Below are 26,818 nucleotides of genomic sequence, written 5' to 3' on the forward strand. Positions count from 1 at the left end.
CCTACTTGTGGTCTCTGTCTCTGTCAAATAAATAAATAAAATCTTAAAAAAAAAAAAAAAAAAGATGTAGAAACATGTTAAGCCTAAAATGAAAGCATTTGGCATAAAAGGAGAGAAGGATGACTAATAGACAAAATAAATACGTTCCTTCTTAGAAAATGCCATAGAATAATTTGTTTCGTCCTAGTTGATGGGGTTGGGGTTTTTGATAATTAACAAAATTCCTAAGGAAACGAAGCCAAACTATGAGGATTTATGAAAGGTGCTGCCTTATAAAATCATACTTCAGCTTGGTGCGAATATACCGGGCCACACAAGATGCGCTAAAGGCACAGGAGGAATCACTAACTCTGGAAGGATTGCAGAAGACTTCCCGGAGGAGGGGACATTTTTTTTTTTTTTAAAGATTTTATTTATTTATTTGACAGAGAGAGATCACAAGTAGGCAGAGAGGCAGGCAGAGAGAGAGAGGAGGAAGCAGGCTCCCTGCTGAGCAGAGAGCCTGATGCGGGACTCGATCCCAGCACCCTGAGATCATGACCTGAGCCGAAGGCAGCGGTTTAACCCACTGAGCCACCCAGGCGCCCCGGAGGGGACATTTTGAATAGAATTTTAAATGAGGTACAGGAGTTATGAAGCTAATGAGAAAGAGTAAGGACAGGAATCTTTATAACTATATCTACTAAATATTGGTTACCTACAAAGTGCCAGCTACTAGGCTAGGCTCTGGGGGTATAGCTGTAAACAAAACCAAGAAATGTTCTCTGTCCTCATGGTGTTCTGCTTCCTGTTATCTTCTGCAACCTATGTAATTACATAGCCATAATTATGGAGTGGATATGGATACTTAGGGACGTGTGTTCTAGAAATATCCACTACTGGGCCTGCCCTGTATTCTATGAGACACCACTCTGTGTTAGGCTCTGCTATCCAAGCCAACAGATAGCTTTGTCAAGTATGTTATCTGTGCAACTGCATGGGACACTTAGGTTGGTCCCCCCCCCCCCCTGCTGTCATCATCCTGAAATCCTGAATAATTTTACCTTTGAACTTGGGCTTATAAGTGAAGTTGAATGAGACAATGAAGCATGCCTGTGAGCAGAGGAGCTACACCAGGTAGCAGGGCTTGTCCATGTGGGCTTCGACCCACGGGGATGGTGAGCAGTGCACATAGCAAGCAGAAGGCCTGGCCACTGGCTGTGCATGCACAGTCCATCTGGGGTGGTCTCGGGTAACTGTAGGACCTTATGGGGGCACTCAGGGCCGGGACATGAGCTCGGACTGGTGCGAGCAGCTACTGCAGATGTAGCAGTGCTGGTGACAGCTGAGGCCTTGGGAGGAAAAAGCCTTAGAAGCTGAGCTATTGGTCCTTGGATTATTGAAGGGCTACTAAGTGTCAGGTTCCGTGTTTGATAGGAACTCCAGTTATGCCCCACAAGAGATGGAAGGAAATGCTCATTTTTTTCCTTTAGTTTTTTTGTCTCATTAAAAAATATTATATAGCAAATTTTAGAAGAAATAAAAAAGAAGAAAAAGAAAATTTCTGTAGGCTCAAAATCTCAACAAGTAACAACACCATTTTGGTGTATTTTTTTTTCTAGACTTTGCAATGCACATTTTTACAGAGTTTAAATGATATAGAAAATATATTTTATCAAGTGAGTATACCACATTAACTTTCTTTGACATTTATGTGGTTTCCAATTTTTTGATAAGACTCTTTGGGCATAATTGTACTTTTCAATAAACTCACTTGTTTCCAAAGAGCATAAAGTTCTTCGTGAATTTCAGATTATTCCCTAACCTAGAATTCCTGTCCTTTGTTGGCGATGGTCTCTTCAGGCGAGTCATTCACTTGCGTGTTTGGTTATTTTAGCACTGACTTGTCTCAGCTTTTTAACAATACATTTAATAACTCCGATGAGATGGACAAAACTCGGAAGACAAAACTACCAAAGCTTCATTTGGGAGGGAATAGGTAATGAGAATGGTACTGTGTCTGTTCAACAAATGGAATTCATGATTGAAAACCTTCCAACAAAGGAAACTCTAGACGCAGACGGATTCACTGGTGAATTCTAATACCAACTTATTTAAGGAAGGAAGAATACCAACTTTGCACAAATTCTTACAGAAACTAGAGAAGGAGGAAACACTTCCCAATAATTGTATAAGGCCAACATGTCCCTGACGCCAAAAGCAGACAAAGACACCCCTCACCCCTGGAAAAAAAAGAAAAAGAAAAAACTATAGTCCAAGAGTCCTTATGAATATAAATGCAAACAGCTTCAACAAAATGTTATCAAAGCAAATCCAGCAGAACACAGAGAGAATACTCCGTAATTGCCACACGGGGAAATAACCTACATGTCTTTCAGCTGGTGAGCGGATAGACACGCTTAGGTACATTCGCGCAACAGAATACAGCTCAGCAAGTGAAGAAATGAACTACGGATACGAGCAACATGGACAGATGTCAAATGCATGGTGATTAGTGAGAGAAGATGCACTCAGAAGCTAGATACATTAGGATTCTATTTATGTGACTTTCTGGAGAAGATAAAATTATAGGAACAGAAAACAGATGTTTGCTTGAGGGGGGACATAAGGGACAGCATGGGGACAAAAAGTGACCACAGAAGCACAGCATGGGGGAAGTTTTTGGGGTGAGAGAATAACTCTGTGTCTTGATTGTGGTGGTGGTTACAGGACCATGTGTTTTTGGTCAAAACTCATGGATTTCTCTGCCAAAAAGCATACATTTTACTCCATGTAAATAATACCCCAACTTAAAAAGAATAAAAGGCCAATCTCTGCTTCCATTTATGACATTCTGGAAAAGGCAAAAACTGTAGGGACGTAAAACAGATGAGTGGTTGCAGGGCTGGGGTGGAAGGAGGGATGGAACCACAGGGTAGCACGAGGAGACCCTCGGGATCATGGAAATGTGCTATTTCTTGATTGTGGCGGTGGTTGTAAGACCATATACATTTGTCAAAATTCACAGAACTGTACACGTAAAATGGGGGCATCTAATTATATATATGTAAAATATACCTCTAAACACCTGACTTTAAAAAATCTTTATACCCTGGAGTGCCTGTGATTGCTTGGTTCATCTACAACAGCAGTCCCTAAAAGGACATGTGTTTCTATTTTTCTTAAGGCATTGACTTATGTCAAAATCTTATCAAATGCCCTGCTTCCAGATTTCAGTTCTCTCATCTACGGCAAGGCATTTTGACCCTTGCAGAATGCAAAATGGTAAAGAATATGGTTTTGATGTTGAACAATTCTGGGAGCAAGATCTTTCTCCACTTCCCAACTGTGTGACTTAGGGCAAGTTTCTTAGCCTTGCTAGGCCTCAGCTGTAGTTACAATAAGAGCACTCACCTCATAAGAATATTGGAAGGATCAGATGAGATGGTCCATAAAGAATGTAGCACAATGAGAGACCCAGGGCAAACTTTCCACAAATGGTACTTAGATGCTCCAGTCCTATCTATCCAGAACCGTACAACAAGAGTAAGGGTTTGGGGGCGGACACCTGGAGCAGGATGAATAATGAGTCCCCAAAGATGTCTGGGTTTTAGGAATACCCAGAGCCTGTGAATGTTACCATCCATCGCCAAAGAGACCTTACAGATGTGACTAGGATCTTGAAACAGAAAGATTATCCTGGAATGTCGGAGTGGATCTAGTTATCACTAGACTCCAGAAAAGAGGGAGGCAGGAGAGTCAGAGTTAGAGACAGAGATGTGACGACAGAAGCGATGTTGGAGTGCAAGGAATGCAAACAGCTTCTAAAAGCTGGAAAATGCGAGGGAACAGATTCTCCCCTAGAGCCTCCAGAAGGAATGTCGTCCTGCCCTCCCGTTTTGATGTCTGACTTCTAGAACTCTTAAGAATAATCGCTTCTCTGCCTTTTGGCTAAGATCAAGTGCAGAACTTCAAGAATACATTTTGGTTTTTTTAAGCTCTCAGATTTGAAGCAATTTGTAACAAGAGCAAGAGGAAACATCATCTCAGGCCAAAGGATCTTATTTCCCAGACCACTGGGACTTTGCATGAAGGGCATATTACTGAACGTGTTCTTATAATTGGGCCTGGGTAGGGCAACAGAGAACGCAGGGCCCCAGCAAATGTGGAAGCTTGGAGTAAGGTTTCTCCCCACCATGCTCTGATCCTGTGCAGGCTGCCCCCCTCCTGGCCCATGAACCCACCAAGTGGAAGCTCAAGGACCTTGCCTCCATACCAGGGGAGGAGCCCTTTCCCCCAGTGCTAGGAAGCTGCAGCCTATGGGCTGGACCCTGTGCAGAGTTCCCTGCCAAGTGGACGCCTGCCCTCTCCTGCCCTCTCTGAGGCCATCCTGGAAACTTTGCCCTGTGTGTCGCCATGGGACCAATCTGGAATTGGAGGGGATCCAGATTCTGCTTTCTTTGAGGGAGTCTTGGGGTCCTTCCTTTGATGTCCACTAGAGGGCACTGTGTACATGTGTTTCGGAGACTCTGAACACAAATTGAGGCATCCTCCCCTGCAAACGTTCATGTCGAGAAACACTGACAAAGACATCCCCACACGTGTGTCTAGAGTCAGACATATGGACAGATACAAACCCACAAATCATCACACACATAGCACTCACTCACACACATAGATATGTATATACACACCACCACATATGCATGAAAAAATACACTCATGCACATAGTCTCATGGTCATAAGACACACAGACACACAATGTACATATCCACATACATTCAGATTCATACAGATTCATCTACACACACACACACACACACACAACACGATCAACGGAGACATCCATGTGGCCAGTTATACATGACAGATGACATGCAGCCACGTATATAGTGTCATAAATACACATTCAGACACAGACATAAGCGCTAAAACACAACATCCATATATACCTAAACAACACACGTGAACATATGTGCACACCTAGTCTGGGCCTTTGTTATCTTACTTTTGTGGAAAATTAAGTCCCTGGAGGGATGATTAACGTTGCGGTGTTTTCTAAGGAAAACAGTGAAAATGTCAACTTCACAATCCAACGGAACTGTTTCATTTGTTAAATGTTAATGAAAGGCAGTTCAGATAATACAGTCAGTTTTTAAACTGAGACACCCTAAAACAGATGCTGGTTTTGGGAAAAAAAAATGCCAGAGAAATTTCAATAGAAAAATTAGGATACACCATATTATCATGTTAAGATAAATAAGTCCAAACAAGTCCTTCTTTCTCAGAAAGGGTAATAGGGAAGCATGGAGCCTTTGCAAATGATTATCAGATGGCCAGGCCTGGAAATTTGCCTTCAATAAAACAAAGGCACTAAAATAAAGGAAAAGATAAAAGAAGGAGAAAGGGGGGAAAGTCTATAAAAATAGCTGATTTGCTAACGACACAGTAGAGCTGAGAGAAGTCAACTGTCAGAAATGCACAGCACTCTGGCAGCCCAGCCCTGGCACTGAACAGGTGATTGTTCCCCGGGTTCCTGGGGTGATGGGCAAGGGGAGGCATGAGGGCTTTGCAGGACATCCGCTGTCCATCGCTGTGTCTTTTCCCACAGGAACCCTGTAGGCAGGGGCGAGAGGCTCAGCTTCTAGGTCAGAACACCCAGGCCAAGTCCTGTTCTGCCACCGCTCTGTCCTATGTTACTAGCCGGTCTAGCCCATCCCTTGGCCTCGGTCTCCCCAGGGGCACGGTGGAGGAAGTTGGCTTCTCTAATCTCTGAAGTTCCTTCCTTCTCTGACACCTTATCATTACACATCCCCCACGCTATCTTTCTGAGACCCCACCACACCCCAGGGCCAGAATCTTTGCAAGTAACCCAATTTGTGCATTCAACAAAGTGCCCGTTCCAGCCCATCAGTGCGATCCCAGTGAACAATAGCTAAGGAACAGATAAAAGGCATTCATCAGGCAGCCAGGCCCAATTATCATGTCACACTGAATGAATGTATTTTAAAATCTTTTCTGACAAGAAAATGTTCCAAGTAGATACCTTCAAATTAGCTGGAAAATCCAGAAAATTCGCTATTAGGCCTTCTTTGAAGAATCTTTATTCCCCCCTACCGTCGCAGAGGAATTCCTTGGATATTATTAATTCCCTCTAAGAGTATGACCTTGTGCCCCCTGCTGGGACTGAAACACTTTGTCTGCCTGACGCCCCTGGAGCCACGGCAGAGAAGATACACATCGCAGTCCTAACAGGGGATCACCTGTCCATCAATTTCAAGTGTCAGGTGGGGTCTAGTCGAAATTCTGTTCAATTCAATTCAATTCAATTCCACCAACATTTACTGAGCATCTTTTTGGCGTCTGTGAGGTCTGTAATGAGAGCTGAGTCCTCCCAGCCTTGTCCTTGAGGGGACACTTCATTCACAGAGACGTGCTCATAAGCAGACTGGTGTTGGGAGGAGGGAGGTCGTGTAGCGCAGTGGAAAGACAGACAGCCTGTATTTTGAAGCTTGATTCAGCTACTGGCTGTGTGACCTTGGGCAGGTGGCTTCACCTCTCTGAGCCTTGCTTTCCTCACCTCTAAAAATGGGGCAAATGATACCTAACTCCTGTTAGGCTGTTGCTCCGTTTTATGGGACATAGATTCTCCCTCCCTCTAAGTATGGTCAAAACCTGGTGTTCCAATGTCATCCCCGCTTCCCAGGGTTGAGGGCGTCCCCTGACCCCCTCTCCATCACACAAGGCTGCTTTATTTTCCACTTCGCATGGCAGCTGGCTCCATTTGGCTATGGTCCGGGGAAAGAGATTTCTCCAGCCTAATGAGGAATTCCATCAAATGCTCAGTACCTGGAACTTAAGGCTCTGATACGGAGCACTGGAAAGGCAACAGCAGCATTTGGAGAAGAGATTGATTCAGGGAATTCATTTCCAAATGAACATAGAACAACCTGCTTTGGCTTCTTCATATCACAGGTTTGTGTGGAAGAAAATTGCTAATGAGGAGAGAGTGCTTGTAGACCCTCAAAATTTCTGGACTAGAGGGGAGCTCAAGACCACCTAATTCTTATTTTATGAGTAAGGAAACAGGCCTAGAGAGGGGAAGGGACTTGCCCAGTGAACCTGTGGCAGAATTAGGCCCGGATCCCAGAGGCCCTGAGTCCTTGCCTCTGTCCCTCCTTTTATCTCACTGTATCACAGATCACCACCCAGAGGACTGGGAATGGGCCCCTCACTCCAGCTTCCCTTCCCTGCTTCTAGAGCCCCTGGCCCGGAAGCCCCTGCTCTGCCCTGCCCCAAACCTAGAGAATCTTCTGGTTCTCAGCTGGGGTCATCCAAGTCTCCTGAGGGCCTTAGATCCTGCCTCCTGCAGCTCTGTGGACCTCCAGGTCATGGGAGGAGTTCAACCACCATCCCTTCCATGGGCTTACGCCCGATGCCCATGAGTAAGTCCTGGTGGGGTGAGAAGAGTCACTGGGGAAGACTATGCAGGAGATAGCTTTTGTCCAGGGGAATAGACCCCAGATTGGGAACTTCTGGGCTCCCTTCACTTCACAGTCTGCCAAGCACTTCCAGATCCATGAATGGGTGGGCTCACTATCTATTTATAGATGAGGTTCTCAGAGTGCCGGGATGTCACCTAAGCCCCCCCCCCCCCCCCCAGTGACAGAGCCATGGAGTTAAGATTTGACCCCAAGTAAGCTCTCCAGGGAAGAGAGGAGCTTAGCATCAACAACAGAGGTTGTTTGCATGATTTTTGCGTTCGCTCGCCGCAGTCAGAGGGTTGATGCAGCTGTTCGCCCTGGATAAGAGCAAGACACCTCCCAGCATTCTCAGGAGCATGTTGCCCGCTACCTTTCCCAAACACCTCTTGTTTACTTTTTAAAAAAAATTTTTCAGTTTATTTATTTTCAGAAAAACAGTATTCATTATTTTTTCACCACACCCAGTGCTCCATGCAATCCGTGCCCTCTATAATACCCACCACCTGGTACCCCAACCTCCCATCCCCCCGCCACTTCAAACCCCTCAGATTGTTTTTCAGAGTCCATAGTCTCTCATGATTCACCTCCCCTTCCAATTTACCCCAACTCCCTTCTCCTCTCTAACACCCCTTGTCTACCATGATATTTGTTATGCTCCACAAATAAGTGAAACCATATGATAATTGACTCTCTGCTTGACTTATTTCACTCAGCATAATCTCTTCCAGTCCCGTCCATATTGCTACAAAAGTTGGGTATTCATCCTTTCTGTTGGAGGCATAATACTCCATAGTGTATATGGACCACATCTTCCTTATCCATTCGTCCGTTGAAGGGCATCTTGGTTCTTTCCATAGACAAAAGGTTGATATCCAGGATCTGTAATGAACTCCTCTTGTTTACTTTGATGTGCAGAAGAAACAGTCAAACACTTTGCCTCCAGGACTGCCTCAACACCCAGGGAAGTGGAGAATGCTCCAAGAGGGGATGCCCGTCCTCCCCTCCGACAGGGAAAACCAGGAGTCAAAGAACAGGCAGCAAAGGGGTGGGGAAGGGCATGCCAGCCACAGGGAACGCATGGGCAAAGGCCTGGAGGAAAGGAGGCACACATCTGGGAACAAGAGCTTTGATCTGGTTCAGCAGGGACCATGTGAGGGCCCGAGCAGGAGAGATGAGGTTGGCCCAGGGGACTGCTCTTGACCACAAGGAAAAGAAATGTAATACAATCTAGGAGATGGGGAGCCGCGGCATGAAGAAATGTTCTGATCTCCAGGTGAGCTGATGGCTGGATGGACAAGGGCAGAGGTGAGATGAAATCATCCATCGAACAACCCCTCGGTGGGCAGCAAGTCCAGATCCGGTCCGGTACCAGACTCTGCCGGCCCTGCCAAGGTGGAAGAAGTCCACACCCAGGGCTCCGGGCCAGGCTCAGTCTGCCTGCCTTGGGATGTCTGCACCTCCGCCTGTATCTTTTGAGACAACACCTTCCTAAGGCAGCCTCGGAGGCCCACAGCTGCCAGCTTCCTCCTTATCTCTCTTGTAAACACAGATGTTTTACTACCTTGTCAAAGGACCCCTCTTACAGCTTGCCTTGGGGAAAACGGAAATTTCAACCCCTCCAGCCTCCTGAAAAAAAAACGCCATTGTGAGGTCTCTGACTTGCATGCAAAGTTGGGCAAATCTCTTCTCTGAAAGCAGTGGGGGGCCTCCCCATCTAGGGCCTCAGCTCCCTCCTGTGGGAAGGGCCCCAGCTTGCTGTGGAAAGCCTCCTCCCTCTGTTTACGGTCTATCTCCCCCCAAGCTTGAAGCCCTGGAGAGTGAGGGCCCCCCCCCACCGAATCCCCCACCAGGGAAGTCCTGGCACCTACCTACCGTGGGCGAGGCTGCTCAAGGAACGTTTGTGAAGGAATGAATGAACGAGCAAGTAAGTAAGCGTTCCTTCTCGATGTGCGCTCCTGGGATTTCCATATGGTCTGTGAGACACAAGAGGCTGTAGCTGTCTGCTATCAGCACAGCCCGGACTCCACTAGAGCAAGAATTCGCCAGTTGCTCCAGGGTTTACGGCTCATCTCTTTGCCACCAGGCTCAGGGGTGGACATGGATTTCCCATTAGTCACCTCAGATCACGGGACAGAAAGGGCTGGGAGTCACTCCCGGAGGACACACATTTCTCAAGGACAATTGAGTCACTCAATTCACACGACAGCTGTTGTCTGGTTAAATGCCCACCTCCTATCACGTTCCGGATAATGATCCCGAAGACCCTGTTCCCGGGACTGACGATGAATGACTGCCAAGGTCAGAGGGTAACTTCCGCGTGGCCTCTTCATGGTTGCCTCCGAGAGGCAGTGGGGGCGTGGGGGAGAGAGAACTCGACCTTGTGCCAGATGGACTTGGGTCTCTCCAGACCCACACTCAGTAGCTGTGATACAGGCAAGTTCTTTGACCACCCCGGGCCTCAGCTTCCTCTTTTGTACGAAAGGAGGAGTAATACCTGGGATCCGGGGGACTGTTGTTGGCCCAGGTGGCAAGACACGCTCAAGTAAGTTGGTTCCTGCCCTGGGTTCCAGCTCTGCCTCTGGCTTCTGAGCCACTTCAGCAGAGCCTCGCACTGGTCACCTGCAGCACAGGAACGATACCCACATCAGGAGTCCGGTGAAGGTTAAATGAGATAATTTATAGCACAGGGCTTCTAAACTGAGAGTGGGTGGTACTGCCACAGGACTAGCAGTCTGGTTTTTGTTTTTTGGGGTTTTTTTCTTCAAATTGTTCAAGCCAGTTGCTCTGCCAAATGTGAAGTGGATCGGCCGCAGGACTGTGGTTCCAGCCCAGGCTCTGGGTCACGTCACCTTCTCTGGGCAGGTCAATGGCTGGAGCCATTATGTGTGGAGTGTAGTGATGACTAGGGGTGTGATGATAGCAGCCGATGCTAGAAAAAGGATGAACGAATGACTGATTTCAGGCTTTATCCAGTAGACAATGGGAAACACATAAGGTCTTTAAGCAAGAATAAGGCAGGATCAGATCTGTAAATCAGGAAGAACATTCTGATAGCCTGTTTGGCTTGGGGAGGGTGAACTTGGAGCAGAGAAACTTGTTAGGCCTCAGCTAGCAGGGCACAGTGGTCCCGAGACCCAGGTAAGGGAGGGCCAGGCCAGAACACAGCCTGTGTGACTCCAAGTCTGGGTCCATGGCCACAGCAATTTGGTGCCTCACTCATTAATTAGAAATATGAGGGAAGACCATTTGCTAAGAGCAAGGCTGAAGATAGGAGCATTAACCTTTTGTAGGAGGGGTTAAACGTCCTAAGCAGGAGGCAAGCAGTGGTTGAACACTGAGCCTCTCAAATGGCCAGTCTCTGGCTTGGTAATGATTTCTCTGAACTTATTAAACAGGTGGGGGGAGAAAAGAGTCCTCCGAACAGAGTTGTACACTTGGAGTGAATGTTTTTATGGAGGCCTTTATTTTTAAGGCCACTTTCTTTCACTGAAGAGGGACAACCACGCAGGTAGGTCATGGAGTGGTACTTGCCTGCGTGAAAATCCTGCAGGTGTAAGGCCAGGTCTCAGCAAGATTAAGGGAGCAGCAAGATGAAGCCCACGGAGGCCAAGACGGCCCCCAGCCTCACTACCGTCAATACACCTCCCCACCCCCGGCGTCCTCAGCCTTAGCGCTACAATGATGACTAGAGTCGATATCTGCTGTAATGTGTTTTGGTCTCATTAACATGGACTGGATTAAGCAGCCGCATGGGCTTTTCAATTAGGAAGACACGTTTCTGACAGTGTTTACAAAGGGATTAGATCCCTGCTTAGCATGTGGCAATCCTTGCCTCTCCTTCCTCCTTCCTTCCTTCCTTCCTTCTTTCCCTTGCTCATTCCTTCCCTCCCTCTTCCTCCTGCTTTCTCTCCCTGTTTCATCCCCGGTGTTCTATGGACAAATGGGTTTGCTCTGATTCTCTTTGGGGGGATATTTAGCCAGATATGCTGGTAAGAGTAGGCGTGTGATTGTTTAACCATCCTAGGCGACATCTAATCCAGCTGCCTACCCACACTTGGTTCTACTCCTGCCTTTGCTTACACACCCCCCACCTCCGGGAGCTCACTACCTCAGGAGCCAGCCCATGTTGCTGTTAGAACACTCGGACCACAAGAAGAGTCTTCCCAGATCTGAGCTGTCAGCAGCCCTGGGAAAGAATTTCCTCTCGCACCCCAGGCCTGCTTCTCAAGTCCACAAAAGCCCAGCAGCAGCTGCCTCTGGTCCCGGATGACCTTTGTGATGAAGATTCAGAGACCTCCTGCTGCAGGGTAGTCTCCCTCTGTGTGAACACCCCACTGCTCTCAAGGGTTCCTCCTTTGCATGAGTCTCCGCCTCCCACAGCACATGTGCGTATAGTTTCAATCATACTCTAAATAGCCTTTTGTTCTCTTTTTTCAAATTAAAAATATACCATAAACATTATTCCATATGGCATGCCCACTCTTCAAAACGTAACTACCCTTTTAGGCATTTCAGAACATTTCATGTGGAAGCATGATGGCTTGACTGAGCCTCTACCGTTAATGGATGCATACCCTGCTTTTTAACATTTTTTTCACAGCATCTTTGTTCATTTGGCTTTTCCCTCCTATTGAATGATTTCCTCAGGAGAAACACACATTAGTGAGGCAGCTGGATCATTTGTCTTGATTTGATTCTTGGTGACGTGGTTAGAGCACCTTAGGAAGCGTCCGTGCTGGTGCCAGTCGCCACTCCACCCACAGCTGGCATTTAACTTTTGCTAGAAACCTTGCCTGGATCAGGTATCCTCTTTTTAATATTTTTCCTATTTTTTTTTTGGAAATAAAGCCACCTTGAGGTTGTTTTAAGTTGGTGTCTTTTACTACGGGATTAAAGAAGAAAAGAAAACCGAGGAAAAGACATCTTTTCTTGGGTTTGATTGCTATTTGTCTGTCTCTGGTGGGAATGGTCTATTTGTACCCTTTGCTCATTTACATCTTGGGGTATTGAAATTTTTCTTTGAAATTCTCATTAGCTCTTAGATTGTAAAGACATTTACCCTTAGTCTGTCCTCGTCAGACCTCCCCCACAGCACTTTCACGTTCACTTTAATAATGTTGTTCTTGTTTTCTGCCTGGAGGAGCTCACTCCTGGGGACTGGGAAATAACTCTGGGCACTGACTGCCCAACCCCCACAAATGGCACTTTTGAGATGCAAAAGAAAAACCAAACAAACCCCAAGATTATTATTATTAACAAAAACACTGTATTAGAAGTTCTGAGGGTATCTTCTCTAATCCTCAAAGCAATCCTGGCAGACCTTATGCCTATTTTATAGGTGAGGCAGTGGATGCTCAGAGAGGTGAAGTGCCCCTTTCCAGGTCACACAGCATGGACGCACACAGGAGCTAGTGAAGGTCAGCCTTGTCTCCAAGCCTGCCTGCCCCTTTCCACAATACCAGCAGCCTGCAGAGAAGTAAGAAAACATCTGCTGCCAACATCTCCAGGTTTGTGACTTCAAACTCCCCTGGCAGAGGAGAGAATTACCATATTTGGGGGCAATTTACATCAAATTACCATGCACCAGCCAACAGCTGCCGCCTGGAGCAGGAGGCTGGCTGCACGGATACAATCACATTTGTACACACGATAATGAAAACCCACGCTTGGGCCTCCACATTCTCCCATAAATATGGTCATTATGATCTTGTTGGCATTGCTTGTTGAATTCCATCTTGCAAATTGTTTCCTGGTTGCCTGGGGGAGCTGACTTGGTCTCTTCTTTTTCTCGAAGATGCAATACTGCTTGGGCTCGCCCACTCTCCTCAAACTGTCCTCTGCCACAAGACTGAGGATTCTTAGGATGGCTTCTGCCCAATCTTACGAGTGTTCATCAAGTGTGCCTGCTATGCACACAGTGTGTGTGTGGGGGGGGGGAGGTGACAGAGCTCTCTGGGCAGGCCCTCTCCTTCATTGTACTCCCAGATAAGAGCTGCTCACAGAGAATGAGACGGGAGTGGGGTTAAATCCAAGAAAGAAGGACGTTTTGTGTTGCCTGCATTGGACCCCGAAGCGGGGGCACCTGGACCTCCCCACAGCACCTGCCTGAGGACAGGCAGGCGGTGGGATTGAGTGCTGGCACACTCCATTTTTAATAATTAGGCCTTCCTAGTTGTAAATAATAGAAATCCTCTTTGGCTAGCTGAAGCCTAGGAGATAGGAAGAGGGGGATTCTGTGAAGGACACAGGGATCTTATAAAATCCAAGGGCTAGCTCAGGTCACGTCCCAATAGGACATGAAGAGCTAATAGGAACCCAGGGTGCCCTGTCTCTCCAGCTCTTATCTGCTTCTCTCTGCAGGGGCTCTGCTCTCTCAGTCTGCAAACGCACATCCCCTGCTCCCCTGTCCAGGTGGTAGAACACCACACCCAAAGTGCACTGTTAAATGTTACAAGTCCAGCCATCTTAACAGAGGTCCCAGGTCTCTCTGGTGTTCTAAATTGTCCCAAAGAAGGGGGAGGGCCTGTAATGATCTCAGTGGGGGCCCGATGCCCTCCTGGCTCAGCAACCCGCAGCCCAGAGTGTGAGCTCACTTCATAACGCAGGGCAGCCAAGAGCCCACTGAGTGCCCTACCCTCAGTCTAGCACTTTAAAAAAAGGGGTGGGGATCTATTTATTTATTTGCGGGGGGGGGGGGAGTGGGGGAGGGGGTAAAAGGAGAGCAAGAATCTCAAGCGGACTCCCCGCTGAGGGTAAAGACCCATGCAGGGCTTGATCTCAGGACCCTGAGATCAGATCAAGACCTGAATCAGAACCAAGAGTCAGACACTTAACCGACTGAGCCACCCAAGCGCCCCAAGCACTTCTTAATTAATCAAAATTTGTATTGAAATAATTGTAGATTCCCATGCAGTTACAAGAAACAATGCAGAAGGAGCTCTTGTGTACTTTACCGTGTTTGCAAAACTATAGTATATTAGTACAACCAGAATATTGACATCGATACAACCTACCAATCTCACTCAGACTTCACCAGTTTTTACTTGTACTCCATTGTGTTTGTGCATGTTATGTTTTATACAGTTTTATCTCAAGTAGGTCCATGTATCCAATACCACAAGGATCCCTTGTGCTGCCCTTTGACGCAGGCTAAATAATGTCTTCAGCACGGCTCTCGTGCAAAGATACCTGCGTCTTATCCCTGGAAACTGATTGTTACCTTGTATGGCAAAAAGGACTTCGCAGGCATGAAGGATCTCAAGATGAGGCAATTATCTGGGATCATCCAGGTGGGCCCTATATATGATCACAAGAGTTCTTGTAAGACAGAGGGGAGAAGGTCAAAGGAAAAAGCAGAAAACACAATGACATGAGAGTTTGGAGTGATGCTAGGGAGGGGTCACGTGGCAAAGTGTGGACGTAGCCTCCTGAAGCCTGAGAGAAGGTGAGGAACACAGTGTCCCTCGAGCCTCCAAAAGGAATACAGCCCTGTCACCACACTGTCTTTAGCCCTGTGAAGGTGATTTTGGACTTCTGGTTCCAGAACTGTGAGAGAATAAATTTGTGTTCTTTTAAGCCACTACTCTTTCTGGCCATTTGTGAACGCCAGCAACAGGAAACTAATGTATCCTTTTATAACTACATTCGCCTCTGTTCCAGTACCCTCATCCCCAACAGCAACCACTCCTCAGTCCTCCATTTCTAAAATGTTGTCATCTCAGTAATGTTATAAAGATGGGATCATACAGTAAGTAACCTTTTGGGAACTGCTCCCCCCCCCCCCGATTCCCATCCCCTCCACTCAGCATAATTCCTTGGATATGCATCCAAGTTGTTGCATGTGTCAACAACAAAAAAGTTCATTCTTTTTTACTGCTGAGTAGTATTCCGTGTCATGGATGTAAGGCTAGCCCTCTTTAATGCCTGTGTATTTTATCTGTATTACAAGCTCTAATTAGGGATATTTTGATAATAGTATCTAGAGGTAGGATGTAGGAAGGAAATTAAAAAATTATTCCATTCTCCCTACTACTGTATCAGATATCTGAGTCCCCTCTAGAGCCTGCCCACCAAGTCCCCACCAGCTTCTGCTTGCATGCCTTCTCTGATCAGCCACTCACTACCTCCTGACACTGCCTATTATATGGCTGTGCAGCTGAACCAGAAGCTCTGGTCTTGAGTTCAGCAAAGGGCCTCTCTTAAGGGGACCGTGCTAAGAGGGGGATGGTGTCAGACCCAACCCTTGAATGAGAGCAACTTCAGCTGGAAAAGGCCCTGAAAGGGAGTCATGTGGGTACTAACCTGGGCTCCATTCACACATCCACTAACCTGCACATCTCCCTGTCTTATTCCAGCTCTTCTTCCTACGAGCCTCGTGCCAGGGCCCCACAGCCAGGAGTCCCTAGGCCATGAAATCCTCCTCCTCCCCATGTGGCTCCATTCTCCTCTATTGACTTCGCCGCCTCCATGGGAAGGAAACACCATTCTTCCAGCTGTTTGAAGAGAAGGAGCCAGACCAAGAGGGAGAGGCCAAAGACCTAGGGCAGAGAGATGGGGCAGACCTAAATGAGCAGGATCAGAAACTGCCCCCACCCAGGCGATGCACTCTAACAAAAGGGCTTCTTCTAGGCTTTTCCCTTTTCTCAGCTCCCCCCTTGGAGCAGAGAAGCTGGCTCCTCCCAGCCCTAGGCCCCCAGCTGAATTGTCCCCACCCCCAACTCCTTGCCTAGTGAGAAGCACCCTGGGGATTCTGAACAAAGACATCAGGGAGCTAGAACAAGAGTGGATCATAAAGTACCCTTTGCGCTGCCAAGCCCCCCCTTCCCATCCACACACCCCTGGGCTCCCGCAAACACTTTCTGGCTCAGGCCCAGCACTGGGCCTTCTGGCGAGAACCCCTCCCTGGGAGTACCGCCTTCTGGGCAGCTTTCTTCTCTGGGACTGAGCTGTCAAGGAGCCTCTGAGAGATTGCAAGACAGCTCCCCTCCCCCAAGGGATGCCTTTGTCTTTGTCTCTACAGAGGAGGTGGCAGCAGGGGTTTGGAAGAGAGGGGAATGAGGCTGGTCCGTTACCCCAAGGACCTCATGGTTGGGGGTTAGGGGTGGCAAGATAAGGGTGCCTCTTACGTCTTTACTGCAACGGGAGCTTTGGGAGCTCAGAGGACTGAGAGTTCGCTGCCTTCCGAAAGGTGCTCAGAGATGGCTACGTGGAGGAGGCAGTCTTTAGGCTGTCCTGGAAGGACAGTGGGGTTAGATGGGCAGAGATGAGGTGGGAAAGCAGAATAAAGCAGAACAGGAGGTGGTCCAGGGTGCAGGCCCTCAAGGGGGACTGTGCTGGGAGATGAGGCCAGAGAAGCCTCCTGGGCAGCCAGATTGTGGACTACCTGCAGGCTGGAGAGATGAGAGCCATTGCTCAGGCAATAGGGAGCCATTGAAAGTTTCTGAGCAAGGGAGTGACTTGACAGGAATGATGGCTCTTGTCACCTGAGTATAAGATAGATAAGTACAGCGCGTTGGAGGCAGGGAGAGCAAGGAGGGGATCCTTGGTGGCCTGGGCAGAGCAGGGGAAGTTGGGGTGGAGAGAAAGGCGTGCATGTGAAAAGCACTTCCAACAAATGGTAGAACTTATGGAATGTGGGACTGATTGGAAGAAGGTGGAGGAAGAAACAGCAGTCAGGGATGACTCCCTTACAGAAGCAACTGGGTTAAGTAGAGAACGAGAGGGCATGGAGTGGCATCTTCTGAGCGCAAAGATCTGTGTCCGTCTGGATGTCTGTGGCCCCACATATGTGTCTGGGAAGGTGGCTTTGCCCTGGGCAAGACTTTGTTGCTTTAAGCTCCCACCCATGGTCTCCCAAACTCCTACGGAAGCTAGAATAGGTGCTTGGAGCACATGGGATGAGGCCAGGCCTGGTGTGCTGTGCCCAGGCAGGTGGGAGACTCGGGGAAGAGGGAAGGAGCAGGGGGCTGACCAGCCACTGGCCACACATGGCATATGTGAAACAAGAGCACTGTTTTTCTTTCCACTGACTTTGACTTTTTCATCATTCTAATATTGACGAAGCACTTCCTGTGTGCCAGATAGTGGTAGGACCATGGTGGGTCCCAGCCCTAACCCTACCCTTAAGGAAGACTCAGTCTAAGCAGGGAGGCTGGAGTGGACACAAGGGATTCTGATACTAAGGCCCGCAGGCCCAGTGCCATGAGCAAGGGATAGAGAGCGAGAGGTCAGGAGAAGAGTCCTCAAGGGGGCTTCATCACAGGGGCATGGGACAAAGGGCAATTCCAGGAGAGGACACAGCTTGAACAAAGGCAGGGAGATAGGCATCTCTCCACATGGACTGGCACCCAGAGGATTTGAGGTGGGGGAGGGGAGACAGGAGGACAGTTCTAGAAAGGCAGGTTGAGGCAGAGGGAGGGGGCCTGGGTGCTGTCTGGAGGTGGGAAACTATAGAGCAGGCAGTGGCAAGGGGCGGTGGGCGTAGGCAGAGAGAAGGATGATGGAAGATTTTCATAAAAGTGGAGGCTATGATGGTTGGTGGGCCCAAGAGGTCACCGGGCCCCAGCCGCCGGCCTGCCTCCCCAGGACCTCTCAGTTTACATTACTGTTTGGGTCCTGACTCCTTTATGTTACATTTTTGGATCACCCACTCATAAATCGTCATCCTGCCTGAGGCTGGGAGCCCTTGAACAGAGAGCAACTTTGATTTAAAGACAGAAATGGCAGTAAAGGGAGAACAAAACTATCCAGAGAAGAGCACAGGCTTCCCCTCGGGGCAATAATGTAATTAAAATGGGGCCCGCTCTCTTCCTGGATTGGGGAAGTCTGCCCCCCCCCCCCCCCCCCGCTCTGCATGGCTCTGAGAACCTCCCTAGAGCACTAACAAGGGAAGATCACCACGTGCCACCTCCGTCCACTGTGCCAGCAGCACACTTCCAGATCCAGGAAGAAGGGCCAAATTCCGAGCAGCCCCGCTCCCTGCTGTGGTAAGCAGACTTCTAAGACAGCCTCCAATACTCCCCACCTGCTAATAGTCATGTCTCTGTGTAATTCCTTCCCCTAGGGTGGGAGTCTGGCGCGACCTAATGACTTTCTCTGATGGATAGAATGCAGCCAACTTGTGGGTTGTCATTTCCATTATTAGGGTATAAGACCATGACTTCCTTCTTGTTAGCAGACTTTATGGCTTTCTTACACACTTTGAAAAAGCAAGCTGCCATACCGAAGGGGCCCCCATGACAAGGAACTTAAGGTGGTCTTCTGTCCACAGCCAGGGAGGAAATTAAGCTCTCAGTCAGACAGCACACAAAGAACTGAATCTTGCCAACAACCAAATAAATGAGATTGTAAGAAGACCCTTCTTCCCCAGTTGAGCCTCAGATCAGACCACACATTCTGGACTGACACCTTGACTGTAGCCTCATGGGAGATCGTGAAGCAGAAGTTACAGCTAAGCCTTTCCTGGACCCCTGACCCACAGAGACTGCGAGATGATACTGTGTAAAGCTGACAAATGTGTTCGCAGCAGGAGATCACTCACGCACACACTGATGGAAGCCAGTGAATTCCATGCTCTAGACCTCGATGTTCTCATCCAAGTAAATAGGCTGATTCTACTCAAGTAGAGTAGAGGGGTTGTTGCAGAGATCAGAGACAATGGCAGGTCGGAAAGAGCTCTGTAGACTATAAAATGCTGTGTATATGGAATGCATTTTTGTGACTATGATCATCTCAATGAAAGGTTAGGGACAACATGGTTCTCATCTCAGCTTCTCAACTTACATGTGAGGCGATCTTGTGTAAGTCAGTTAACCTCGCTGGCCTCAGTTTCTCATCTGCAAAATGGGATTGCTGGTAGGATATTGCTGTTCTGAGGATGCAGGGTGCTAATGGGAGAGAAAAGGAGAGGAGCGAGTCCTGGAGACAAGGTGCATCTTGGTTAACCAACACCTTTTCTCATTTCTATTGGGAATTGGATTCTGACTGGGTGGCCTTGGGCCTTCTCATGGCCTACAGGTAAGGGGTCTCTATACGCTCTTGGGCCATAGTTAGCTAGGCAAAGCAGAGCCTCTGGCCCAGAGAGACAGTGACTTACTCGCTCAGAATCATACAGCCAGTTGATGAAGGAATAGTGAGAAGGACGTGGGTCAGCCTGACTTCAAAGCCCATGCCAGAGCTGGGGTTCTAAGGCTGGACTCATTACTATTCCTTGAAAAGAGAGGATAAAATTGCAGAGTTTCGCATATTTAGTCCTGAAGACTTTAGTCCAAAGGATGACCTTTCAGCCATGTTAGAGCCTGAGTGTATACTGTCCTATGTAACGAAAGAGATGATGATGAGGTGCTAAAGCAGAGTCAGGTTCTGGGAGAGACAATGATCTGAAGGCCTAACTGGGATAGGTGAGACGTATAAGAGAAGACTTCTCTGAAAACAGCTGAGATCTAAAGGATGAATAGGAATCAGCCAGGGAAGAGTGAAAAAAGAGAGTCACAGGAAGAGGAAATATCATGTGCCAAGGCCCTGGGGCAGAAAGGCACATAGTGTGTCCACATGATAGAAAGGAGGCTTCCTGGAGCTCAGCCAACAATGGGATGGTGACTCGAGGCCAGACTGTATAGTATCTTAGAAGCCTTAATAAGAAGTGTAAATTTTATTCTGAGTGATCCAGCTGTCATTATAAACAGGAAAGACCTCTGCGTATGAGGTGGTGGGTGGTGGAGGGTGATAGCAGGGGTTTGGTTGGAGATGGTGCTGTGTCCTGAGACCGGACGAGCAGTCTGGGAAGTAGATGGGTCCCAGAAGTCTGGGTCTGGGAAGTAGATGAGAAGATGATAAGGTAAGGTTCAAATGCCTTTGAACAGGGCAGCCTCGGTTTTCCAGGCCACTAGACATTAGGAAGTTTGCTCCTGGTTGTAAAGGCTCAACTGTCAGAAGCCATGGCCGCCATCCACAAGCTCTCTAAGATCCTGCAGGACTGTTTCCCAAGACGAGGCTGCTGGAGCCCTGGCACATCTCACCCAGGCCTGACCCACCTACTCTGCCAAATGACTGACTGATGTTAGGTTACATGGCAAAGGGGAATTAAGGTTGCAGATGGAATTCAGGTTGATAAACAGCTGATCTAAAGAAAGTGAGGATCCTGGAAGACCCAGGTGGGCCTAGCATAATCACAAGGGTCCTTGAGAGTAGAAGCCGGGAGGGCAAGAGAGGAGGTCAGAGAGATGGGATGTGAGAAGAATTTGACCGGCCTTACTTCCTGCTGTTGAAGATCAGGAGCAGGTCACGAGCCGAGGAACACAGGTGGCCTCTAGAAGCTGCAAAAGGCAGGAGATCCATTGTATCCTGGAGCCTCCAAAAAGGAGCATAGCCCTGCTAACACCTTGACCATAGCCTAGAGAGACCTGTGTCACACTTCTATCCTGCACAACTATATGATAACCATCTATAGTATATAGTACAGTAAATAAAACCATCTTCCCCAAACTGGGGCACAATGGGAAGAGCACTGGACCTGGAGTCTGGGAACGTGGGCTGTCACTGTGGCTTTGCCATCTAGATGTGAGACCAGGGCCTGGCCCCTTCCTTTCTCTGGTCTCAGTCTAGACTGGGGCTAAGGGCCCGCCCCCCTTTTCACCTTGCAGTGGGGACAGCACTCTGCAAACCATAAGGTGGTGCACTTGTGTAAAGGATGTCCTTTAGGGTGCAGAAATGAGGGGTGAGGAGAGGGAGTTCATAGTCCTAGAAGAGCAGACATTTCCATGAGAAGAGAAGAGACAAGGGCACAAGTCAAGAAAAAGTAGAAAAGCCACTGGGAGCTGTGACTGGAAGGCACCAAAGCCAACACTGGAGGCTGGGCAGCCCCGAGTGTGTTCTGGGAATGGTGAGTTGCCTGATTGCACCCAAGTGCGGGGCATGTGAGGGAGGGATGGACACGAGGCTGGAGATTGGCTTTGCAGGACCTTGTGTGACAGGCAGGGCAGCCCAGATTTCATCCTGAAAACTGAGCCTGGGGAGCCTTAGTGGGGACCCAATAACTTAGTGGAAGGCCATACAGGGGCTGGGGCACAAGACCACCTAGGAGATTGATAACAGAATCCTGGCTTTGAGGGGGCTGTCCTTGGATATGTGAATGCCCCATTTTGCTTTTCCTCACTCCCAACTCTGCCCTCACCAGCTGGGAGACCTAGACAAATCCTTGCCTTCTATAATCTCAGTCTTCCCTCTCATTAAGTAGGGCTGACATTGCCAACCCCACTAAAGTATTGTGAGGTTCTATGGTCAACTAATCTTCAACCAAGCAGGAAAGAATATCCAATGGAAAAAAAAAAAAAAGACAGTCTCTTCAATAAATGGTGTTGGGAGGGACAGCCACATGCAGAATAATGTAACTGGACCATTTCCTTACACCATATACAAAAATAAACTCAAAGTGGATGAAAGACCTAAATGTGAGATAGGGATCCATCAGAATCCTAGAGGAGAACACAGGCAGCAACCTCTGTGACCTTGGCCACAGCAAATTCTTGCTAGACATGTCTCCAAAGGCAAGGGAAACAAGGGAGAAAACGAACTGCTGGGACTTCATCAAGATAAAAAGCTTTTGCACAGCAAAGGAAAAAAACCAAAAAACAACCAACAGAATGGGAGAAGATATTTGCAAATGTCTTATCAAATAAAGGGCTGGTATCCAAAATCTATAAAGAACTTATACTCAACACCCAAAGAATAAATAATTTAATCAAGAAATGGGCAGAAGATATTAATAGACATTTCTCCAAAGAAGACATACAAATAGCCAACAGACACATGAAAAAATGCTCAACATCACTCAACCTTGGGGAAATACAAATCAAAACCACAATGAGATGCCACCTCACACCAGTCAGAATGGCTAAAATTAACAAGCCAGGAAATGACAGATGTTGACGAGGATGCAGAGAAAGGGGAACCCTCCTACACTGTTGGTGGGAATGCAAGCTGGTGCAGCTATTCTGGAAAACAGCATGGAGGTTCCTCACAAAGTTGAAAGTAGAGCTACCCTACGACCCAGCAATGACACTACTGGGTATTTACCCTAAAGATACAAATATAGTGATCCAAAGGGGCACCTACCCCCCAATGTTTATAGCAGCAATGTCGACAGTAACCAAACTACGGAAAGAGTCCAGATATCCATCAACAGATGAATGGATAAAGAAGAGGTGATATATATATATATATAATGGAATACTATGCAGCCATCAAAAGAAATGAAATCTTGCCATTTGCAATGATGTGGATGGAACTAGAGGGTATTATGCTAAGCAAAATAAGTCAAGCAGAGAAAGACAATGATACAATCTCACTCATATGTGGAATTTAAGAAAAAACAGAGGATCATAGAGGAAGAGAAGAAAAAATAAAACAAGATGAAATCAAAGAGGGAGACAAACTATGAGACTCTTAATCATAGGAAAAAAAAACTGAGGGTTGTTGGAAGGTAGGTTGGTGGTGGGGATGGGGTTATTGGTTGCTGGAGCAGAGGTAGGTGCAGTGATGGAGTTATTGGGTAATAGACATGAGGGAGGGCATGTGATGTAACGAGCATTGGAGGTTATATAAGATTGATGAATCACTGCACTCTACCTCTGAAACTAATAATACATTTTATGTTAATTAATTGAATTAAAATTAAAAATTTTAAAAAATTTAAAAACCATTGTGAGGATCACACAAGAAAATATGTAAAGCACTTGCTACGAACTCCCTAAATGCTACCAAACCACCAGGCTCTCTTCTCACTAACCAGCAACTTCCACATCGTTCAAGTGGACATTTTGCACCCCTTCCTTTCCCCAACAAAAGCAACTTTTATTTTCTGTTAATCTATATATCCTTTCCCAGCAAGAGTCTCTGATATCTGCACAGAGCACCCCCACATTCTTCAAAAGATGTGTTTGGAAACAAGAAATTGCTAGAGAGATGATTCAGTCTTTGGCCTCAGATTGTGTGTGGACATAAGCAGGCCCATCTGCAGAGCCCACACTGCCAAATTCTGTCACTCTTACTCCATATGGTCTGTGCTCCCCCCATCTTCCCTCTCAGAAGCTGCAGTCTGTGCCTGTCTCTCACTCCACTTCGGTTTCTATACAGAAAATTCAGCAAGGGGTGTCTTGCCTCCAGTGGGTGGGGCATCTTGGCTCCCCTCCTGCCTGGGGCTGTTAAGGGACCAAAACTAGTTGGGGGTGGGGTGGGTGTTGCTGGGTTCCTTTGGGCCCCTCACTTCTGGTCTACGGAGGGCCACAGTGTGGAGTCCTAGAGCTGAGAGGGACAGAGGGAGGCTGTCAGCTCCTGCTTCAGAGCTAGAGATCTCTCCTGCAGCAAAGTAAGTTCCTAAAGTGTTCACCAGCCCCATCCCCTAGTCCCAAAGCAGAATGATGCTCCATGGCCTTTTGCAACCACATCCTTGCCTGCGGCAGCTTGACATAGCACTGGAAGATCCCAATTCATGTCAGTCTGTGTGACCTTGGACATTGATAACCTCTCTGAGTCCCTCTTTCCTCACTTGTGACCTGTGAGTAGTGATTCCTGCCCTTTACACAGAAGTTGGTTGTTGGGGTCTAATAAGATAACCAGTTGGGAAAGAGCTTTGTGAACTGTAGAAACAGCAGATCTCTAAGTGCACTACAGCATTGCCTGGGAACTCATTAGGAAGGCAAGTTCTCGACCTACTGACCCCAAAGCTCTGGAATGGGCCCAGCAATGAGGCCGCAAGCTCTCCCAGCGACATGCTTGGGGAACACTCCTGTGGGAAGATAGGCACAGGGACGAGACTGTCCCCACCCCATCATCTGTGTAGCTCAGGCAGTCCCCTCAGATGCAGGAGGGCCTGTGCGCCATGTTGGGCTGCGTAGATATTTCATCACAAACGGTTTACAGTTTCAGGATCTGCATGATCTCTCATGCAGGCAAATCCATTTCAAAATAAATTCATGATGTTCAGGGTCAGATTGAATAAGCAACTTCCCAGGGAGATTTAAACCCTGGATGGCAGATTCAAAGCCTTTAGGAGCTAAGCAGGGCTGTGAATGAGGAAGAGGCTGGGTTGGGTAGGAAGAGGCAGAACCTAGCCAGGCTGCAGAGCTCAGGCCTTACCTAAAGCCATTGAAAAAAAAAAAAAAAAACCCTATACTGGGCCAAACAAAACACATATGCTAGACAGATCTGGTTCAGTGCCTGCCAGTTTGTGACTCGTGTAAATGTTGAAAAAAGATAAGAAAAGATTTGGTCTTAACCAAGCTATGCATTGGCCACAGGCTTAATTGCCGCAGAAAAGAGTGTTTGGCACACGGTTATAATTTCCAGGTTCAGCCTGGGTTAAACATGGTTTCATTAAGTCACTCATGTATTCCTTCTAAAAACACTACCGGCTGGGTCCTGTACTGAGGCTTATCTATGCAAAGCTGAATCGGAGACTATCTCTATCCTCCAGAGAAGCTGGACATTACTGTGAATGACTCCATGACATTGCTTTCCGGAATTCTGTGAAATGCTACTCAGTGATATGATGAGTATTCCATGAGAAAAGTGGTGCACAGTTAGTAAAGCATGGAAAGCACCCAGTTAAACCAAGCTGAACCTATTACTTCACTACAGGACTTCTCAGAGCCTTTATATTACCCATTAAATGACCTCTAAATATCCGGGTGCATCTGGGGTTCATGATGGCTCTAGATGTCCTGACCTATAGTGGGGGCTGGTGAATGAGCAGATGTGCCTGAGTCAGGGGCCTGGTTGCACTTAAGCGTGGGAGGCCTCCTTTCGTGGGCTTTCTGATGAGGTGTGGGCTAAGGCCCTCCCTTCAGGGTTCTGCACTGTACTGCTGACGGGGCAGTCCTCAGGGGTGGACTTCACTTTCTGTGGGCAGCAGAAAAACCTCAAAGGGTTGAATCCAGGGGCCCCTGGTTCCACTGCATTTGTGAAATAAGACTGTGCTATGCTGGAGAGGAGGGACCCATAGCAGGGAAGGGAGAAGGTCAGTGTTCCATGCAACAGGAATGCTGAAGCCTGCTCCCGTGGCAGTTTCTGGTTTTTATTACCAAGAAAGGGGGGAGAAAGCAATTCCATGTATACAAACAGAGCTTGATCTTCCTTGTACAGTGTAAGTTGCTGCTCTGCCGAGGAGAAGAAGGAATCCTCAGACAGAGCCTACAGTTATAGTAACTGCTGCTTTTCAACCAAGGCTGGCTCTGACTTCCATGAATAAACTTGAGAGGTTCAGGACAGATCTGAAAACGAATCTGCCCTTTTCTCTTCTCAACCCTCCCTACTCATTGTCTGGTCCTCTCTCTCTCTCTCTCTCTCTCTCTGCAATATACGAAGTCATTCTAGTTTAGGACTCAATACCACTTTTGTCTTGGAAATCCCCATAGCAAAGGTAGAATGAATTGCACTTGGTCAGGAATAATATTTCACAGAATTAGGATGGAAGCATGCTCATGGAAAAACACCAAACAAAACAAAACCCCAAACTCTCCTGAAAGCACAATTCATGGAGATTATCTCCAAGAATTAACTTCTCAAACCAATAAAAATGGAGTCAAAAGGTGTCTGCTATGACTCTCTTTATGTTCCGTTTCAGGTGCCCAAAGCACTAGTACCCAGAGTAGAAAGGGTGAGAAAAGCTCACTTTCTTGATAAGTCAAGTCCCGGACTGGGGTAGGAAAGTTTACTCTGGCAGAATCAGAAAAAGCTGGAAGCCAGAAAGAGGAGACACATAAATACACACACACACACACACACACACACACACACACACTTCCTTACTGCCTTACTTTATTTCTTTATTTCACCCTGAGTATGCTCAATACTCTGCGTTTCCACGTGGTCCTTTCACTCGTAGTGTCTTCCCAATGACCCACGTTCTCTGCGCTCCAGGGTCAAAGAGACTTTCTCAAGGCCCGATGGGCAATAAAAGATAGCTCTCAAAGTTGCAATCTATTGGTTTTAAGGCCATTCTGTTCTGGGCCTGGGAGGAACCTCAAAAGATCTAGGTATTCAGAGGAAGGCATGAGAGAGAGGTTTCCACTTGAAGGAACAGCAGGAAGTGCCTGCTGCTTCTTGTCTTTGTGACAGAAGGAAGAGGGATTCTCCCCACAGACGGGCCTGGGGATTTCTTTCCCTTGCTTTGTCCTCAGTCCCTCTCCTTGGCAGCCCCCGGTCTGTCAGTTTGTGGGGGATACGCCAGCCAGCAATCTAGAGCTGTGCTCCCAGACCAGGGAAAACTGAACTAGACCCTTCTTCCCAAACAGTGTACAGGACATGTACCCCCAACTTTATGGGCATCTGTTTATGCACAGCCCTCATCAGCAGGAAC

Source organism: Mustela lutreola, chromosome 12 (genome assembly GCF_030435805.1).
Source record: "Mustela lutreola isolate mMusLut2 chromosome 12, mMusLut2.pri, whole genome shotgun sequence".
In the NCBI taxonomy this organism is placed as follows: domain Eukaryota; kingdom Metazoa; phylum Chordata; class Mammalia; order Carnivora; family Mustelidae; genus Mustela; species Mustela lutreola.